Source organism: Tamandua tetradactyla, chromosome 24 (genome assembly GCF_023851605.1).
Source record: "Tamandua tetradactyla isolate mTamTet1 chromosome 24, mTamTet1.pri, whole genome shotgun sequence".
In the NCBI taxonomy this organism is placed as follows: Eukaryota; Metazoa; Chordata; class Mammalia; order Pilosa; family Myrmecophagidae; genus Tamandua; species Tamandua tetradactyla.
Genome location: NC_135350.1, coordinates 56,583,514 through 56,604,315, shown reverse-complemented (window position 1 = coordinate 56,604,315; position 20,802 = coordinate 56,583,514). Strand labels below are relative to the sequence as shown.

At 35.9% G+C, this 20,802-nt stretch overlaps 1 long non-coding RNA gene across 4 annotated transcripts in view; it reads left to right on the top strand.

Annotated features, from left to right (window-relative positions):
- Positions 1–299: 299 nt before the first annotated feature.
- LOC143667995 (uncharacterized) overlaps positions 300–20,802 on the top strand; it is a 41,003-nt gene continuing 20,500 nt past the window's right edge. For 3 of the 4 annotated variants that reach the window (XR_013168224.1, XR_013168225.1, XR_013168226.1), the window contains exons 1-2: positions 300–423; positions 2,113–2,239. This is a non-coding gene — a long non-coding RNA (uncharacterized LOC143667995). Of the gene's footprint in view, positions 424–2,112; positions 2,240–2,837; positions 4,235–20,802 lie in introns of those variants that run through there. The other variant, XR_013168227.1, reaches the window with a different exon arrangement.

The window sequence follows — 20,802 nt, the reverse complement described above, 5'->3', positions numbered from 1 at the left end:
CCATAAGGTGAGCATGATGCTATGGGTATTCTCTTCATGTTATAGAGAAAAAGATCTACATTTTTTTTAAAATCTATTAATCCTTAGATCAGCTGAATTTCCATGCCAAAAAAAAATGCTTTTTACTAACACCTTCAGAATTTAAAAATCTTAGAAGTCTAAAATATTCAAATGCAGTCATGAATTAAAATTTTAGGATGTTCTATTAGTTTTCAATTGCTGCATAACAGATTACCACAAATTTAGCAGCTTAAAACAATGCCCAATTATTATGTCATAGTTATGCAGGGCAGAAATCCAGATTGCCTTTGGGTTCTCTGCTCATAGTCTCTCAAAGTCAAAATCAAGATGTCAGCCTGGCTGGAGAGAAATACAGTTCCAAGCTAATGCAGGTTGTTGACAGAATGCAGTTCTTATGTAAATGTAAGTCTAAAATCCCCATATCATTGCTAAGTGGCAACAGGGGAACATCTCACTGCTCCTAGAAACCACTTTCGTTCTTTCTCAGTTGTCTGTGGCCATCTACAAATCAGCAATGGTAGCTTGAATCCTTTTCACATATTGAATCCCTCTGGCTTTCCCTTCTGCTACCTGCTAGAGATAGCTCATGCTTTTAAAGGCTCATGTGATAAGATCAGGTGCAGAAGGATGTTCTCACTTTATCAAGGTCAACTTGCCATGTAACATAATCATGAGCATGATATCTCTTTATATTCACAGACTCCTGGGATTAGGCATGACATTTTTAGGGAGACATGTTAGAAGTTCTGCTTACCACAGATATTGAAACTATGTTTTCACCAAGTGAGTCATTTTGTCATGGCAAGTGTCAAAAACAAAAAAGACACAAATTGGCCAAAGAAAATTTCAATATAAAGAAGGTCACCTGTGTAAGTCTCATCACCTTGATTTAATATTCCGTGGAGTTAGCCAAAGGAAATACAGGCTTTGTGTTCTGTCCTCAATATAAAATTTTATCAATGCCCAAAACTATTCCATAATACATTAAACAGGTTTTTTTTTTTTTTTTTTTTTTTTAGCATCTGCAGGCACCGGGAAATGAACCCGGGTCTTGTACATGCCAGGCCAGAACTCTGCCTGCTGAGCCACCATGTCCTGCCCATCAGACAGTTTTAAATGTAGAATGCCAGTAGACTCACTGACTAGATTTAGAGATAAGAACTTAACAGGAAAAAACTTATCTAAAGATGGTTTTTTAAATAGTCAAAAAGTAACTCATCAATTTTATTTTTCCAACTTTCTAAATTACTCCCTGTTATTCACCTAGGTGGTTCTGCAAGATAATCAGTACGAAAGAAAGCTAAAATCCATATAGGACCTTATAACTTTTAATATGAAACTCAGCACATAGCTTCTAAGCAATCATCATTCCAAACGGAAGAAGAAAATAAGTGATGGGCATATAGAGGGGAAAACATGTACAAAAACTATGTTTAAATGTCATATTATGAACAAATGAAATACAACTTTGTTGTGTCTTTCATCATCTCTTGCCCAGACTATTTTGATAGGCTTATGACTGGTCTTCCTTGTGGCACTGTTGTTCTGTTTCCCATCAACTTTTTCTCTACACTGCTGCCAGGGGATCTTCCCAAAATACCTCCCAGTGTCTAGAGGGTAAAATCCTAGCTCCTTATCATGGCACACATACCATCTGTGAGTCACTAATAGCTGCTGCCATTTTTCCAGGCCCATCTCCCATCACTCCACTCTGTCACTCATGCTCCAGCCAAGACATCCACTAGTGAGAATTTCCATAAGCACATTATTTTTCATCACTTTATTATCAAGGCCTAATAGGTATTCAGTTAAAATGTATTGAATGAATGAATAGATCAGGCTCTGCCACACATCTGTACATGTCCATGTGTTGATAATTCTTAACAGAAATTCCTTTCCTCTTTAAATTCAGGTCCCAAACCCTGCTAAGGTGTCATCCTTTGACAGAAGCTTTCTCTGACCACCACCTCCCTCCTACAATGGGCTTAATCACTCCCTCATTAAATTACCTTGTGCAGTCTTGTGAATTCTTAATACATTATACAAGTAACATTTTAATCATATGTTTTATGATCTTTTCGTGATCCACAGGCCTGCAGCATCAGGGAAGCTTTTAGATATGCAAATTTTTGGTCCCTCACCTCAGACCTGCTGAATCAAAAACTCTGGATGTGGGGCCAAGCAATCTGTGGTGAAACAAGCCCTCTATGTACTTCTGGTAAGTGCTAAAATTTGAGAAACTATTGTCTGAAGAACTTGCCTCACTCACCTTATATCCCAACTGCTTTGCACAGAGTAGATAATAAGCAAACGTTTTTTTGAATTAAACTTCAGTGTCTAAATCTTTACCTAGAACCATCACTAGTCTTCTGGACGACTACCTCAGATAAGAGTCTCAGATGGTTTAAAAGGAAAAAAAGAGACTGAGACTGAAAGACAGTTATTGGCCCTAGATTAATTCATTTTGGCAATGAAATGGATAAAAGAAAATATACAAAGTTGTGAAGAAGTTTTCCAGACAATCTTTATAAGACATCTTACAAAATATGTCCAAAAAACATTAGGCATATGCCAAAGTTTAGCACCAATTTATTTTTCCCTTGAAAAAAATTATCTCAAGCCATAAATTTAAGTTATTTGAGGGTCATGAAGTTATTGGCAGGAAATATTCTCTCACTGAACTTTGGAGAATTTTGTTGTTCTAGATGTGGTTACAAGTTTGTTTTTGTGAAAAGAAATTATGTGTCTGCTCTATGAATCTTGAGCATCTTAGAAATTAATAGATGCGGTCTCTCTGGCCCTTTATCTCCAAATAGCATTCTCTTCTATCAAGTAATGATACCATTTAATGGAAGGAATCAGTCCTCCTCGGATTGAAACCATCATTGCACAGTTATCTTATTTTGTGATCTTTCAAAGGAGCCTATAAGAATTAGAAGCAATGAAAACTAGAACCCAGAGGCGGCAAATGAACAAAATCCAATCCCTGGTACTACATCTATCAAATAGCAGTGAAAAGGAAGTCATTTGGGCCTGCAGTAACCTGGTGTTTTTGGCAATTGCTTCTGACACTTTCTTTGCTCAAGATTTGACATATATCCAGAACACTCTGAGAAGCTTACTGTTAATATCATTCCCATGGCATAAATCAATACTTTTTAGTATATGTGCTGCCGAAGCGAACACTAAATCAATACTTTTAATATTCCTCCTTGTGAGAGAGAAGATGAGAGCAGGGGAGAAAGATCTTTCATAGCTATGCTGAGCCTCCTTGTCTGACTGCATTATACCCTCTTAGCAGTCAAACAGAAGCTCCCAGCCCTTTCTGAGAACAGCTATTCCCTATTCCATGAAAACTAAAGATCAATGCAGAAAAGCCTAAAGGTCACAGAAGAGTTTCCGACTTGACAAGAGGAATGCACAGTTATGCATTCTCTTTCCTCTGCTCAGTCTTTTACCCATAAACTGAACAAGAACGTTAGGCAAAGTTACAACTACAAAGAACAGAAATTTTGATAATGTACGAACTGCGGTCTCAGAAATAGTTGTCTGAAGTAGCCAAGTCCTTAAAATTGATCTAAAAGATACATTTTTACTCCCTGAACTCAAAGGAACATTCCAGAAACTTCTGCATTGTCTACTATGGGTCTGCTGCAAAAATTCTGCTAATCTATCTAAATTGCTAAAATGCGTAAATAACCTACCATAAAAGTTAGAGCCCAAGGCAGGTAATCCAATACAAAGACATGAATACTCTAAAGGTGTTTGGAAGAGCTGATAAATCAAAGGTGGGTCAATGAGGTAATGTAGAAATTAGGAACAGAAGGTAGCACACCATGGTCCACAAGGGCAAAAACAGAGAGAAGTGAGGGGACCATGCCCTAAAGCCAAGCTGTGCCATAAGAGCTGGTTCTATTAGTGTCTGCCCAGAGACAACTAGGACCAAAGAAGGCTATAATCAGTGTCAGACAAATAAAGGGAGTTTGAAATATCCAGGCCTCTTGTACTCCAATCTCCTACCAGCATCTGGGACTGGCCAAACCTAGCCAGAAGGCATTTTTCAAGAGAGCCACAGAAATGGATCTGAGAGCAAACAGGCAAATGACCAGCTCAACTATCATCCTAGTTTAATTTTTAATGCTTTTTGAGATGTAAAAATGCAATGAGATAGATGGAGCTGAACTTGTTGAACTTTAAAGATTAATAAATGAACAGTAGAATTTCTATATGTTAACTATTTCTATCTTAGAAACAAAAAAATGTTCTAAGTGGTTCTAAAGCTACTCCCATAGTGTAACCCTGAGAAAATAAATGCTAAAATTTTTAAATTTACATAGTGTTATAAATGTACTCCATATATGTACTGGTTTTCTAAAGCTGTCAGAATGCAATATACCATACTATAAAAGGGGAACTTATTAAATTGCAAGTTCATAGGTCTAAGGCTGTGAAAATGTCTAAATTAAAGCACCAATAAGAGATTACCTTCACTCAAGAAAGGCTGATTCCATCTGGAACAACATGTTAAAATTTCATTCTTTGAAATGAGATCCTCACAATCCATGATAGTTTGTGAGAATGTTCCTAGTAGAGTAAAAGGGACAAACTTGAGAAAACACATAATGTTAAATAAGGTTGTAAATATCTCTAAGGCTATAAAAAAGATTGACAAAGGTTTAGGTGAGAACATCTTCTTAAAAAATAATTATTAGGGCGGGCCATGGTGTCTCAGTAGGCAGCATTCTCACTTGCCATGCCAGAGACCTGGGTTCGATTCCCGGTACCTGCCCATGTGAAAAAAAAAATAGTTATTATGATAAGAATAATTAAAATACATTGAATTAAAATATGTTAAATACTTAAACATTGACTAATATCCAATACAAATCTCTGTCCATTGTAGCCATTAACTGTTTCTCCCCCAAATCCTTCCTTATTTTAATACAACCTGTATTGCATGCCTCCAACCACAGAGACTATATGTTAGGTACTTGAAAGGATACAAGAGTAAGTTAACAAAAGGTATTGCTTGTTGAACACTTACCATATGTACAAGTATATAGCACAGATTTCTGTGCTAACCTCATTATATACCTCATTACATTTAGTCCTCCCCAAAAACCTTTGAGATGGGCACTTGTCAATAGTCCCATTTTACAGATGAAGACATTGAGGCATAGAGAATTAAGTACTTTAGACAAGGTCACATAGCTAATAAATATTGCACAAGCAGAGTTTTAGTCCATTAGGATCCATTTCTTAACCATAAAATACACTATCATAGACATAAGAACAGCAAAATGTAATTTTGAAGATAAAGTAAGTGGAAATAGCAATAACCCAAAAATGAGTAAAATAAATGCTTTTGAAAGAAGTACTAAGTGCTATAGGGGCAGGCTCTATCCAGATCAGTTTAGTCCATCAAAAATTCATTCAGCCCAAACTAAGTCCCAGGGTTATGCCAGATCTAAGAATATAGCAATAAAGAAGACAAGGTACCTTCCTGGAAGAAGCACACCAACTAGGAGAAAAAGGAAATCTGTCTAACAATTGCAATGAGGCACACTATATAAATCATACACAAATAGAAAAAATATACAAAGTATAAAAGTAGACAATATCCTTTAAAATTAAGATTACAAGGAAGAAGAATAATATATTTTATTGACTAGTTTCTGAGAAAATTCCCAAGGACTACAAATCCTAATTTTTAAAATGTCTTATTGATAGGAGACAGTTTTATTTCCCTATTACCCAACACTATGCATTCCTTTACAAAACCAAGCAAACAAACAACACTTTGGGACTGCATGGACCTTCAGAGGGTATCTCCATTCTTCTGCACTCCTATCTCATCTTCTGTCCTAACATACCAGACAGATTAGAAAATATTCTACTTTCGTAGGCAGCCAGAGAATAGGATTTCACAACCTCACTTGGGAGCCCATTCCAAAGTTAAACAGCCACTGGATCAGCCAGCTTTCATTCTCATGTTATCTTAAGGACCAGGGTTCTATGTTGCTCCTTCTAGAGAAGAGAGGTCTGGGCTAGTGACAATCATTACATACACACACACACACACACACACACACACACACACAGGCAAATACATAGGTAATAAACTGTGGAGGCTGAAATATCTTCAGCAACCTCAAAGATTTACTCACATTCTTTGACCTCCTGATATCCTAACCCCCTGAGGCCCTCACCTGTCCATTGCAGCCATTGACTATTTCTCCCCCAAATCCTTCCTTATTTTAATACAACGTGTATAGCAAATCTCCAACCACAGAGACTATGTGTTAGGTACTCGAAAGGACACAAGGGTAAGTCAACAATAGGTATCGCTTGTTGGACACTTACCAAATGTACAAGTACATGGCGTAAATTACTGTGCTAACCTCATTACATTTAGAACACTGCCTAATATTCTTAAATCGATGCATTAACAAAAAACTGTGCCTACAGAGTGTTAAGATTTATACTAGACATTTTCACATAAAGTGTTCCATGTAATTCCTAAAATCCAATGAATAAACAATTATCAGATCTATTCTTTGGAGGATATCTTCCTACTCTATGGAGGATATCTTCCTTCATAGAATAGCTATAATAATATATTTGTATGAACAAGATTAATAGCATTATTTTACAAACAACTTTATGGTCCCCCAAAATACATAAATGCCAAAGGCATTTCCTTATGAAAAGTCATGCATTGTCATACTGAAGATAAGGAAGGAAATTAAAATTATCTACTTACAAATTTAGAAATTCTTCCTGGTGCTCATTTACTGAGATGAACACTTGACAAACACACTTTCTTCTCCTTCCTCCATCAGAGGCCAATCCATCTTTTCACTTTTGAGGCAAAAAATAAACCCAGCACTTTGGTTGGTTCTTGGATGGGGTCTTACAGGGTGTGTACCATAACTTATTTCTCAACGGTTTATATAAGATTCTTAAATACATATTAACATGTTTAATTAAAAATTTTAAATAAAGTCAGGGTTTTTCTGACTGAAAGTAAGTCCAACTTGGTTAATTAATTTAAACATAAAGATTGACTTTGTAAATTAGGCTTTTGGTATATATGGTATATAAATTGAATGAGTCAAATTTGCAACTGCAAGGTTTTTAAGAAAACTGTACTTAATAATGGAAAAAGATAAAAATATATAAAAATGTTGTATTGGCAAAAATCTATGAACATTATTATTTAATTTTTTCCACATTTTCTGAGTATGTTGCTTCTAAGGGAAAAGGTGAGAGACTTTACCGAAGATTATTTGATAAAGTCTTGGTAAAGTATTTTGGGTATAATTCTCAGAAAGTAAATGACTCTAATTACTGGGTAACAAATCCTTTTGCAAGTCAGGTGATTTCCAGTTCTTTGCTTTTAATGAAAATTGAATGAGATCATAATTGAGAGGTAAGTTATTAAAAATAATTTTTCATGATAGATTTAGGATGTGTATTAGTTATCTAATTCTGAGCAACAAATTACACCCCCATACTTAATGGCCTTAAACAACACACAGTTATGATCTCACAGTTCCTATGGGTCAGGCATTCAAACATGGCTTACTTAGGCTCTCTAGCTCAGGTTCTCCATAAGACTGCAATCAAGGTTTCAGCAGTGCTACGGTCATCTCAGCCTTCCGCAGAGACAGAATCTACATCCATGCTCACTCAGTGGCTGTTGATAGGACTTAAATTCTCATGGGATGTTGGACTGAGGGCCTCTGTTTTTCACCAGTTGTTGCCAGAGCTGCCTTCAGTACCTTACTGTGAGTCTCTGCCTAGAGCAGCTTATTGCATGGCAGCTGGCTTTCAGAATCACAGTCCAGCAAGTCCGAGGTCCAAAGCACACTCCAGGGGATGGGGTTGCACAAATGCATGAATGCCAGGAGATAGAGATCATTGGGGCCATCTCAAAAGCTGCCAACCATGGGTTGGTTATTACTATTTCTATTGAAAATAGCCTCATTTGGTTTGTAGTGGAATTTTGATAATATTAAGATGCTATTATGACCACTGACTGCAGGAATACCAGAATCTTACCATAACTACCCCTTTCCTGAGGTTCCAAGTAAAATTTTGAACATCAGGGCCAATAACAACAATAACGAAACGTCAATGAAAAGCTATACTCTTAACCGAACTTGAACTCACAACCCCAACACAGAAAAAAATGTATTAAATTAAGCTAAAACCTGTGGTTTTGTCTTATAACCATTCCTAATTCAAAACCCTAACATTACCAAGGGTTAGCCACAGAAGAGGGGAAGAAATTTAAGTAATGAGAGTGCCTGAGGATATACATGAGTGTCCAAAAGTATATAGGCTTAAATCCAGAAGGAGGAGAAGAGTCAGACAAAGAGTGCATTAAAGGAAAACATTTAAAAAACAAAGCCTAGGTAAATTGAAGCCAAACATGTAAATATAACATGGCTGTCTGTTGGCCTTGACATAGGTAAAACATAATCTATTTCTCATCAATTTCAAATCATATGTACACAATTCTCAATTTTATAATAATAAAATATAAAAGCTCACTTATCAAGATGTCATTTACCAAAAAATTTCACTAGTAAAAACTCACTCAGCTCTTACATTCTCACCCAGAATGTAAGAAAAATGCTATGCAACAGATTCAATCATTATCAAAGGTCCATGTACTTTATTAAGGAAAGATTCTTAGGCACTTGTTTTGAAGCTATTTATTCTAAGTACACAGAAGCTTGGAAAATAAGATGGTGGAGCGTAGTAAGAGATGAACTTCTTTAGTACTCTTAGGAATAAAATTATACACCATGATCAAGTGGGATTTATCCCAGAAATGCAAGGGTATGAACATCAATCAATGTAATACACTACATATAAGATCAAAGAAAAAAACACTTATTTTCTCAATAGATGCATAAAAGTCACTTGCCAAAATTTGGCATACTTTTTGATTAAAAAAACTCAGAAAACTAAGAATTGATGACAGCTTTCTCAACACGATAAAAGCCATTCATGAAAAACCCACAAATCACATCACACTCAATAATGAAAGACTTAAAGCTTTCCCCTTAAGATGAGAAACAAGACAAAAATGGCTGTTTTGACTACGATTCAACACTGTACTAGATGTTCTAACCAGAACCATTAGTCAAGGAAACAAGCAAACAAAAACAAACAAGAGGTATCCAAGTTGGAAAGAATGAAGTAAAATGATCTCTATTTGCAGACAGTATGACTATATTTTTTTCTCAAAGATTCACAAGAAAACTATTAAAGATATTAAATAAGTTCAGCAGAATGGCAGCGTACAAGATCAACATGCAATAATACATTATCAGAGAACAATCTGAGGAGGAAATAAAACAATTCCATTTGCAAAAGTATCTAAAAGAGTTAAATAGCTAGGTATAAATTTAACCTAGGATATAAGAGACTTGTGCACTGAAAACTACAAAGCACTCCTGGAAGAACTTAAAGAAGACCTAATAAATGATAGGAATCCCATGTTTGTGAATTGGAAAAGTCAGTATCATTAAGCTGTCAATGTTACCCAAAGTAATCCACAAATATAATGCATTTCCTATCAAAATTCCAGAAGACTTTTTTACAGAAATGGAAAAACCCATGGAATGTCAAGGAACCCCAAATAGTCAAAACAATTTGCAAAGGAACAAAACTGAAAAACTCACAATTCCCAATTTAAAATTGTACTACAGAGCTATAGTAATCAATGCAATGTGGTACTGGTATAAAGATAGACAAATATACCAGTGGAGCGCAGTTGAAAGTCTATAAATACACCCACACACATCAATGATCAGTTGATTTTTGACAAGGGTGCTAAGTACATGTAATAGGAAAAAAATAATCTCTTCAACAATTGGTGCTGGAAAAACTGGATATCTGCATGCAGAAGAAAGTTAGATCTCTACCTCATACCATATAGAAAAATCAACCCAAAATGGATCAAGGACCTAAATATAAGAGGTAGAGCTATAAAACTCCAATAAGATAACATAGGGACAAATCTTCATGGCCTTCATCCACTGGGATTTGGCAGTGGATTCTTAGATATGACACCAAAAGTAAGAGCAATGAAAGGAGACAATAGATAGATTTGACTTCATAGAAATGAAAAACTTTTGGCCATCAAAAAAATTTATCAAGAAAGTGAAAAGATCAGCTCCAGAATGAAAAAAATATATATTGTGAGCAATATATTGGATCAGGGCTTAATATCCAGAATATATGAAGAACTTTTATAATGCAACAACAAAAAGACAAACAGCTCAATTAAAAAATAGTCAAAGGACTCAAACAGACATTTCTCCATAGAAAATATACGCATGGCCAATAAACATGAAAAGATGTTCAACATCTTAGCTATTAGGGGAATGCAAATCAAAACCACATTGAGATACCACTTCATACCCACAAGGATGGCTATTATTAAAAAGTAGTAGGTAGAACCTCTAGACAGAAGATCAACAAGGAAATACACAACATAAGCAATACTCTAAACCAGTAGACCTCACAGATACAATAGAAAGCACCTCACCCAACAATAACAGAATACACTTTCTTCTCTAGTACACATGGATCATTCTCCAAGATAGACCATATCTTAGGTTACAAAACAAGTCTCAATAAATACAAAAGGAAATCAACCTGAGTGCTAAGGAATCTCAGGTGAATTATCCTTATGAATATATCAGGTAGCAAGTTTTGGTCTTCAGACCTATCCTTGAACTGGTTTTATTGTTTACCTTGAAGTAATCAGATTTGCTGACAAACTCCTAGAGCATTGGTGTACACAATAAAAGCTTACTATATTCATTTAAAATGGGAGCATTGTGATAACCCTTCTATAAAATGCACCCCATTTTCCAGTAACAAATTTCATGGAAACCAAATGTAACAGTTTATCCTGGATTAGACCCTGGAGCAGAAAAAAGCCAGCTATGGAAAAAATAGTTACGTCTGAATGAAGTCTGGAGTTTAGCTAATATTAATGTACCAATTTACATTTCTTAGTTTGACAAATGTACTCATGATTATATAGGATGTTAACAATAGGAGAAACTGGGTGAAGGGGGCATAAGAAGTCTCTGAATTATCTCAGCAACTTTCTATAAATCTAAAATTGTACCATAATAAAAATCTATTTAATAAAATACATGTAAACATGCAAAAAGTTATATATATAAATATATTACACTACCATACCCCAGAAACCTCTTTATAATTCACACCAATACCCACATTCAAATGTACCTCTATCTAACCTGCGTTGATGTAGATTAGTTTGCTTATTCATGAACTTCATAAAAAAGGTATCTCATACAGTATAAATACTCTTGTATCAAGCTGTTTTTGTTCCATATTATGCTTTTTTTCACATCATGTTTTAAACAGCTGTTCATATCCTTGCGTGTACCAATAGCTCCTTACTTATTATTGCATTGCTGTCTTCCATGACATGAATATTTGTCAATTTATTTACGGATGCTAGTGTTGTGGACAATTCAGTTGTTTCCAATTTGGGGCTATTATAAGCAGTGCTGATTGGGTGTTCTTGTACATATCTTTTTATGAACATAAGCATTCATTGATCTTGAGATATATATATATAACCAGAGGTGGAATTGCTGTCAAGGGGTATATATAATAGTCAGCCTCAGCAGAAATTGCAAACAGATCTCCTGTTTCATCTCAAACAGTATGGTTGTTCAGATTTACATTCTTGCCAGCAGTATATGAGAGTTCCAATTGTTCCACATCCATTGTTACAGTTGGTATTATTAGCAATTTTAATTTAGGGTATTTTATGGGAGTGTAGTGGTATCTCAGTGTGGTTTTAATTTGCATTTAATGATGATTAATGAACTTCCTTTGTGTTTCTTGTAATTCAGATCTATTACTCAACATTTGTTCAACTTTTATTTGTCTAAATATATATCTATCATGCCTCGAAAAACAAATAGTAAATAAAAGGTGTTGGAAAAGATGCAGAGAATTTGGAACTCTAATGCCTTATTGCTGGTCATGTAAAACAGTGCAGCCACTGAAAAATGTAATGTGGTAATTTCTCAAAAAGAATAACAATATGACTCAACAATTCCATTTCTAGGTATATACTCAAAGTAAGTGAAGATGGGGTCTCAGATACTTATACACCAATGTTTATAGCAGCATTATTCACAATAGCCAAAAGGTGGAAACAGCCCAAGTGTACATAAGCAGATGAATGGATAAACAAAATGTGGTACAGACACACAATGGAATATTACCTGACTGTAAGAAAGAATAAGTTAGGAGACATGATGCACATGGAAGAACCTGAAAACATTTGCTCAGTGAAATAAATAAGGCCGACAAGGACAAAAATTGTATGATATCACTTAGAAGAGAGGACTAGAAATAGCTGATTTGCAGAGATAGAAAGTAGATTAGAGGGGCTGGGTGCAGAGGATAACTAAAAAATATTTAGAACTTGGTCAGAGAGGAAGGAAGAAAGAAAAGGAAGGGAAGGCAAAGAAAGATTAACAGTTCACAATATACATGTTGATATTTAAGGCAAGGAAACCTCAATCATTCCTGAAGTCATTACTCCAGTTTGTCAAGGCATAATAACTGATGTCTTCATTTAACAAATATTTATTGAGATCCAACCTTCTGTTAGTCCCAGGCACTGGGGATACAGCAGCAAACAAAACAAGTTTTGTCCTGGAACTTGTATTTTACCAGAGAGACACATAATATATATATAACATATCAGGAAGTGATAAGTATGGCTATTTTCAAGGGAATTCAATAAATAACTATTCTCTGCTCTGATTTCATGCAATTTTTTTTTTTAAAGAGAAGAGTGTGATTGATAGTAGGTCAAAATATCAGCTCTATTTCTATCTATTTTATCTAACTAAGACTAAGTTTGAGTGGTAGACACCATCCAGTCATTGGCAAGCCTGGTCAAGGTAGGTGGTCTCCATGTGAAGAACTACCCAGGTTAAGACTTGTGGCAGATAGGACCAGGAGGAGGCTGAGAGTTCATTAGGAAGCTCTCTCCCAACAGAGGATCTGAACCCCAAGCATGCAGTTGATTCTTTCCAAATTTTTCATATCTGATAAGTCATTTCCTCTCCTCAGGCATGCTATGAGAAAAGGATAAGAGAGATATCATTAGAATTATACTAATTAAGCTCTCTGGACATAGAAAGAGACATCAACATTTCCGCCCCCTTCTTCAACATACCACAGACTTTTAATCCATTGTGCTTAACCATTAAGCCTAATGTCAATCATGGGTTCTACTGTCCTTCTCAAAGTACAGATCAGCAATTTATTAGGACAATCCTGCTGCTGTCTTCATGAAATAACTTCACCACTGCTTTTTGGGGTCTATTCTTGTGATTATGAATGATTGGCTTATATTTGCTCTCAGAACACCCTAAAATGGGTTGTAATAGCATGATAATTAAATCTGCTCAAGGTGAATCTGCGCCAGGTTTGGAAATTCCCTCCCTATTCTATTTCACTAATTATAATTATAATTATAAAAAGTCACATGGTTCAAGACAACATATTAGAAGTTCTTTAGTAAAAATAAACAATTAAAGGCACTCTGTAATAATATGTTGACTTGGAGATGCCCCACATTAGGATATAAACCCCTTCCATTACATAATTTTAGAGAAAAACTTCAAGTTCAAAGATTAAATCTCTTTGCAATGTAATGCTCAAAATTATCAAAATTCAAAGGCATCAAATATTCTTGCTTATGTACATTAAAGTTCAACAAAATTCAGGTCTAAAATTCTTCTTCCTGAGTTTCTTATTCTGCCCTAAACGGGTTCTTGCTGCCTGGGTGAAGTTTGGGTCTTTTCATCAGTTGCAGTGTGTGCTTACTGCCTTTTGCCTGGGGGCTGCAGAAGTATAGTGCCAAGGCTTTGATGTACCTCATTATGGAGTCCAAAAAGTTAATTAGACACACAAGTATGTCACAAAACCAGCCAGTACCCACTAAATTAGAAAATAAACAAATCCCCACTGCCAGAACTGTTATCCCAGAAAAAAAAATTCTTAAACCAACTATTTAGTGCTGTAGAGACTCTATGTTATCTATAAAAATGAGAATAGGCATTTTTACCAAGATGTCTGCTAGCCTACGCTTGTTGTCCAAAGTCCAAGACCTGGAGAACTTACCCTCAGATGGGAGAACTCTCAGTGAAAGGTTCATTTTGGCATTAAACACTTAGCATATGGGGGATGGGAAATCTACCTATGCATCCTGTCTCCTCTTTCAGTGGGCGGCATTTGAAAATTACCGTCTTCTGTTCAGGTTGAAATTGTGCATTGGTAAATGCCCCAATTGCCAGTTCTTTCCCTCATAACTTTATTTTTCCTTTTTGCATATCTTGATTTCCATTTCCCTTTTGAGTCTCTCTTTATGGCACCCAGTTAGAAAAGGAAATGTGGGCTTTCTCTAGGGTCACCATGTTCAACCTACTCTTGTGATGAGATATCTTTGGTTTTAGGCTTCAGTGGCTTTTTCCTCTATTTCTGTTCAAGATTGTTTAGACCTAAAAAAAACCGAACAAAGAAAACAAACAAAAACTTCTTCCTATAGAATATTTCTCCCTTATAAAATTAAAGAATCAACTTAAGACACGTGAAGGGTAACTGTTGAATCTATGGAAAGTATACACAAATCCAAAAATAGCTTTCCACAGACCCTTCTTTATAAATACTGAATGGAATGTGGGGCCACCTTTTCTTGCTGACATTTGCCAGAGCTACCCACACAGTCAGCATTGGCCAAGGCCCAAGAGATTCCTGTGCCCTTGCTGAAGCCCAAGAAGCCCTGCTTTCTTGAGGCCCTGAACCTGCAGTCTTGCCTCTGTAGAAAGATAGTGGACAATGGAAACACCTGTGTAAGAAATAGTCATCCAAACTATTGCGTGGCCTAAGGACTAAAGCCTCTTGCCTAGACCACAGTGATTAAAAACTGCTAAGTATAATCTTTAATAAATACCTAAGGTCAGTGTACCTTACCCACACAATAAAGTCCCAAACCAAAAGCTACTCACTTCTCACCAACCAAGATCCTCAATCATTCACCCATTGTTTTATTTCCCCAGTTTCCAGTCCTTTCTTTTGTTCCATTTTTTCAATTCATCTGAGGTCAGGATCTCAGGGGTCTTGTAAAAACCTCACTCATTTTTCCTGACTAAGCTCTGAATAAATTGAGATATAAGAATGAAAAGCATGCAATGATTAAAATAATACTTTTGTTACTGGTAAAGGTGATTCATTAAACCTCAGACTGAGGCAAAATTAACCACACAATCACAAATACTACGCAGGGCAAGCCTCCTGACTGTGGGAAACACATCTCCAAGAGTAAAAAAATGAGGACTAAGCCAGAAATGTCATTTTATTCTTACCAAGTTTACCAATCAGATAAGTCATTCCACTTAACTGGACTGGTGCGAGCAAGAGGCCAAGAGTTTTACCCTATTTGTGCTCCCTCCACATTGAAGAAAACACCTAGACATATTAAGTAGCTATAGTAAAGCAATAATAAATGGAGCAAAGAAGAATAAAACCATGCAAAGTTGACAGAAAATGAAGGTGATTTTGCTAGATTATATTGACGTGATACTTGAAACAGAGAACTGAAGAATTAAAAAAGAAAGCCATGTGGGTCCTTGGGAGAAAGGTGTTCCAAGCAGAGAGGAAAGAAGGTGCAAAGTCCTAAGGAAGCAGCATATTTGTAGTTCAGGGAAGATCTCCCCAGGGGCAATTTTGACCCTGTACGACAGTTGGCAATGCCTGGAGACATATACTGAGGAAAGGCCTGGCAAGTGACAAAACATCCTACAATGCATATGACAACCCTCCCCCTGCCCCCAAAACAAAGCATATTGAGAAATATGCCTTGAGAAATCTTAGGTTGAGAAATCTTGTGTTAGGGGAACACAAAAGAAGCCAATGGACTGAAACAAAGTCAGTAGAAGAATGAATGAAGATGAATTCAGAGAGGAAGTAAAGGACTAGGTCATGTAGGGCCTTGAAGGACTTGGGATTTTACCCTGAAGGATTTGTGAAACCACTGGAGTATTTTGAGCACAGAGATGACAAAATCTGATCACATTTTTAAAGGATCCCTATAATCACCATGTAGAAAATGAGTGGAATGGAGGCAACTGTGGAAGCAGGGAGAGGTGAGAGAAGGTGGTAGTATTAAGATAGCAAGAAGTGCTGGGATTTTGAATATATTTTGAAGATAGAACCAAAAAGATTTACTAACGCATTAGTATATGTGGTATGAAAGAAAGAGAGGAAACCAAAGATCACTCTAAATTTTTTTACCTGAACAACTGGAAGAATAGAAATGCCATTTACTGAAATCAAAATGACTGCAAGAGGAAGAAATTTCAGGGGTACAATGAGGAGTTCATTTGGCGATGTCAACTTTGAGATGCTCATTAGAAATCCAAATGGAAAAGATAATGCACAATAGGCTATAAGTGAGAGAAGTTCAGAGAGTAATAATTAATGTATTTAAAGCCATGAAGTCAGATGAGCTCACCTGAGGCTCAATTGTGGAAAGAGAAGACTGGATGTGCAAAGACTGAACCTGGGGGTGTCCCAATGTTTAGAAGTTGAAGAAATGAGAAGGAATCTCCGAAGGAGACAGAGATGCTCAGCCATTAAGGTAGGACTCAAGCAAAAGAGAGTGGTGTCTTGAAATAAAATATTTATAATGATGACTTTGAGTCACTGATAAAAAGGTAGAATATTATTCAGTGTGATCTTTTTAAGATGAAGTGGTTGGGTTAGGTAAAATGTATAATATATTTTAAGAAGATATCCATCCATGTATAGTTATAGTTTATCTAACTATAGTTAACAGTTTATAGTTAACTAAACCAGAGTTATTTTTATCAGTTGCACCAGTTATTCTGAAAATTCATGTATAGTGAACGCTACAACCTTCAAAGAGGCAGATAAATAAAGCATTATTATAAAATGCAGGCACCTGATACAAAAGCCCCTATTTTCATTTATTTCCAGTTTACATTGCTGCTGTTTTATCATGCTGTATTTCATTGATTTTAATGCATATCTTTTAACACTTTGACAAGCTCTAAAACCAGAATGTGTCTCACTATTGATGTGATAAGGTATTGGATCTCATTTTAATTGGCAATGATGCTTTTCTATTTGGGTGGGTAAGCATAATGGCATCTTAAATTTGAGGAAATAGGTAGATAATTTATTAGAAATATAACTAAGGTTCAGCTCTCCATACATTAAATTGTAAAATAATGCAAAGAATCAAGTCAACTTTAGCCTTTTCCCTTTTTATTAGATAGGCAACCATCACCCCCTACAGGCTAAGAGAATTTTCACCAGTCAGACTAGAATTTTCAGGCATAGAGCTGAAAGGTATGTCATTAGAACTTCTCACATTCTCTCTTAAATCTCCTCAAACTACAAAATGAGGCAGATCAATGGTTTTCTCATTTAAAAAAGAGTATCAATGAATACCCATCCAACTTCACAATTGCACAGAGCCAGCTTTTTTGTATAAAACCAGGGAGGCCAGCATTCCCCTGCATCTAAATGTTTCCTGACTGGACATCCACTCCAAGACTTTTACTCTTCTTTTCTTGACAAGCAATTCACCAGCAAATCCTATAAATATTTGTCTTGAAAATATCTTCAGAATCCCATAACTCCTTGCTTTCAAGACACCATCCTTTTTTGCAGTAAACCTTCCACCTGTTCCTCTCTTTTTACTCTTGCTCCCCTATAGTTAGTTCTCGACACAGAAGCAGAATAATCTTTTGTAAATGAAAGATCATTTCACCCCTCTGCCTAAACTCTCTAATTTTGTCCTGTATCGTCAGAGTAAAAGTCAAAGTCCTTACAAGAGCCAACAAGCTCTACACAGGGGCCAGCAAACTATGATCTGCCTGTTTTTGTAAAACAAAGTTTTATTGGGGACACAGTTCATTTGTTGTCTATGGCTTCTTTGAAGATACAGTGGCAGAGTCATGTACTGATTATTCATTTAATAATAATGGTTATTACTATGTAATAACAAAAGACATTTACTCCATCAAAATTTCAAGAGGACTAATGCTTACAAAAAATAAATTCTCCAAGTGGAAGAAGACATGGGTTTCTCCAAGGCATGCATAGTGGAGTTGGTCACACTTCAGGAGAATAGGGGTTGGGGGAAGAGGTCATTACCTGGGCAGGGAGCATAAGCAAGAGTATGAATGGGCCAACAAGGAAGGTATGAGTTTAGTGACAGATCAGGGTCCTGAGAAAGTGAAAGAGGTTTTTAGCAGCTGCCATTAATGCTGTGGAATTTGGAGAGATAAAACAAGGCCAAGAGGGTATTACTGGAAAGCTTCTTATATGCTGGGCTTTATAAAATATCAGGGCCAGCCTTTTTAAGAAAAAACACCAAACCCTAATTATTTATGAGGATATCTGGAGTCGGATATCTATTTCCTTTGACTCAACAAAATGTGCAGATTGGGCCACATGGTACACCAAATTTTTTGTTACATTTGCCAACATATTTTGAGTTCTTACTATGTACCAGGAACTGTGCTATGTGCTTTGCATGGAATATTGAATGACATCTTTGCAAAAATAAGCACTTATTTATTATTCCTAATTTTCACAGATGAAGAATTTGGGGCTTGTGTAATGTGCTCAAGGTCATAATTGGTAGGTTATGGAACCAGTCTGACTCCAGGTGCCAAAATTATGGATATAAGTAAGACTTGTTTCCTGAACAAGGAGAAGTCAAGCATTAGTGATTCGCATGCCCAAAGGGAATCTCATGACTTTTAACCCTAACTTCTACACTTCACACTCTTACAATGAAAAGCCCTTCTTGCTTAGGGACTCTCAGCCCATGCCTAGAAGACTCTAACACCTTCATTCCAGTTATATCTTCAGTTACTCATGGAGGGCCAATATTGTATTTTATTCATCTTTGGATTCCCATAGCTAAAACAATCTCTAACAAATAATAAGTTTTTATTAAATAGCTGTTGAATTGATCCTAAGACCTAGAAGACTATTTTAATCTATCTCTTTTGGTAGTATTTAGGAAAAAAAAAAGAAACAGAAAATGAACTAAAAGGCTTACCATGAGTCACTCCTTTGCATTGAAGTGCAGAAAGCTATTGTTAAATTACAATTACCTAGGAGGGATAACAAATTGCACAATAAGTCAGTGATACTATCACCAGTTAACTTTAGTTTTATCAGTAGAGTCTGGAGGGGCCTCAGAGAACTGTGATAGAAAAAAATAATTGTTTTTTGCTCCAATTAGCATATTTTTAATGACTGTAGCTTAAGTAAAATCACAAGCTCTGGCTTCCCCTTTCCCTTCAGGTTTCATCGAAATACATTCATCTTCAGTCTTTGACATAAAATATCTTACCTAACCTCCCTTTCTTAGCCCCCACCAAAATCCAAAAGTAGCTCTCCAAACTATGCATTCCCGTTGGTAAGCGCCACATCATCATTGCAAATTTGGCGATAATAGCAACAATCTCCCCCACACTTCACATTCCTGGAATTATTTTCCTACTATGCAAGAATATAAGTATCAACAGGAAGATCAGCTGGAACCCTCCAATCTGTAAATAAAAGGGCATTTTAAGTTACATATAACCCAGAACTTTTTTGTCAAGTCTGATTTTATTGTTAGGCATTGGCAGCTCATTTCGATATATGTACTTATAATTCTCCAAGAAAAGACCACTGTTATCGTACAGACACTTTCTCATAAGTAGCATCTAGGGTACTGCTATTGCCTTTTGGTTAATTAAAAGTCATGTTATCAAATTCTGATACATTCACATAAATAACACCTTATAAGAAAGGAAGTCTGCAAGGAATAAATTCTGGACTGGAATATTTGGCAAAAGCTTGGACTTGTGGTGAATTTGGGAATGAAATATGAATACTATTTGGCTTTTGTCTATGTGAAGTAGAGGAAATCAATCCCAGAATCTCCAACTGTTACAAACATACCTGAGACAGGCGGAAAAGCCAAGGCATGTACAGACTAGGAAAGCCAGAACTGAGTTTAGTGCCCACAAAAATCCATTTCACTGATACCACTCTCAACCTACTTAACAAGACATTTACCCAAGTTCTCTCAAAGGCCAAGATAATCGAATTCATCATAAACATGCCATGAGCCCCTTTTAAGAATTTATAAAGTCTATACTTTCTTCCACTCAGATTATTAAAATGTGTCTTTTCCCTTCTTTTTAATGCTAACCTTTCTTGAGTTTAGCCCAAGTGAACATTTTCTGAGGTTTCAGGGGCAAAAAGTTTCTCACTAAACCCAGATCATTTTGCACTCAGGAAAAGATGTGAAATTGGGAACAGTGAGTCTCATTTCTTGCTTTATTTGATTTTGCGACTGCCTGGAGAATAATAAATGCCATATAGCTTATGTTTTTTTCCTGTACTACTAACACAGAGAACCATATTACTAGGTGAGTAGTGAAAGCTGATATTAACTAATGATTAAAAGACAAAGATAAATTCAAAATCCTCAATAATATTATCAGTTCCATAAAATACATTAAAAATATAAATGTGATACTGAGAAGCAGACTGTCTTTATAGAAAGATTCAGTTGTTCACTTTTTATATGCAGCATTCAGTTAAGATTGACTTACATTTACTTCCTTATTTATCAATTTACTAAAAAATGAGTTA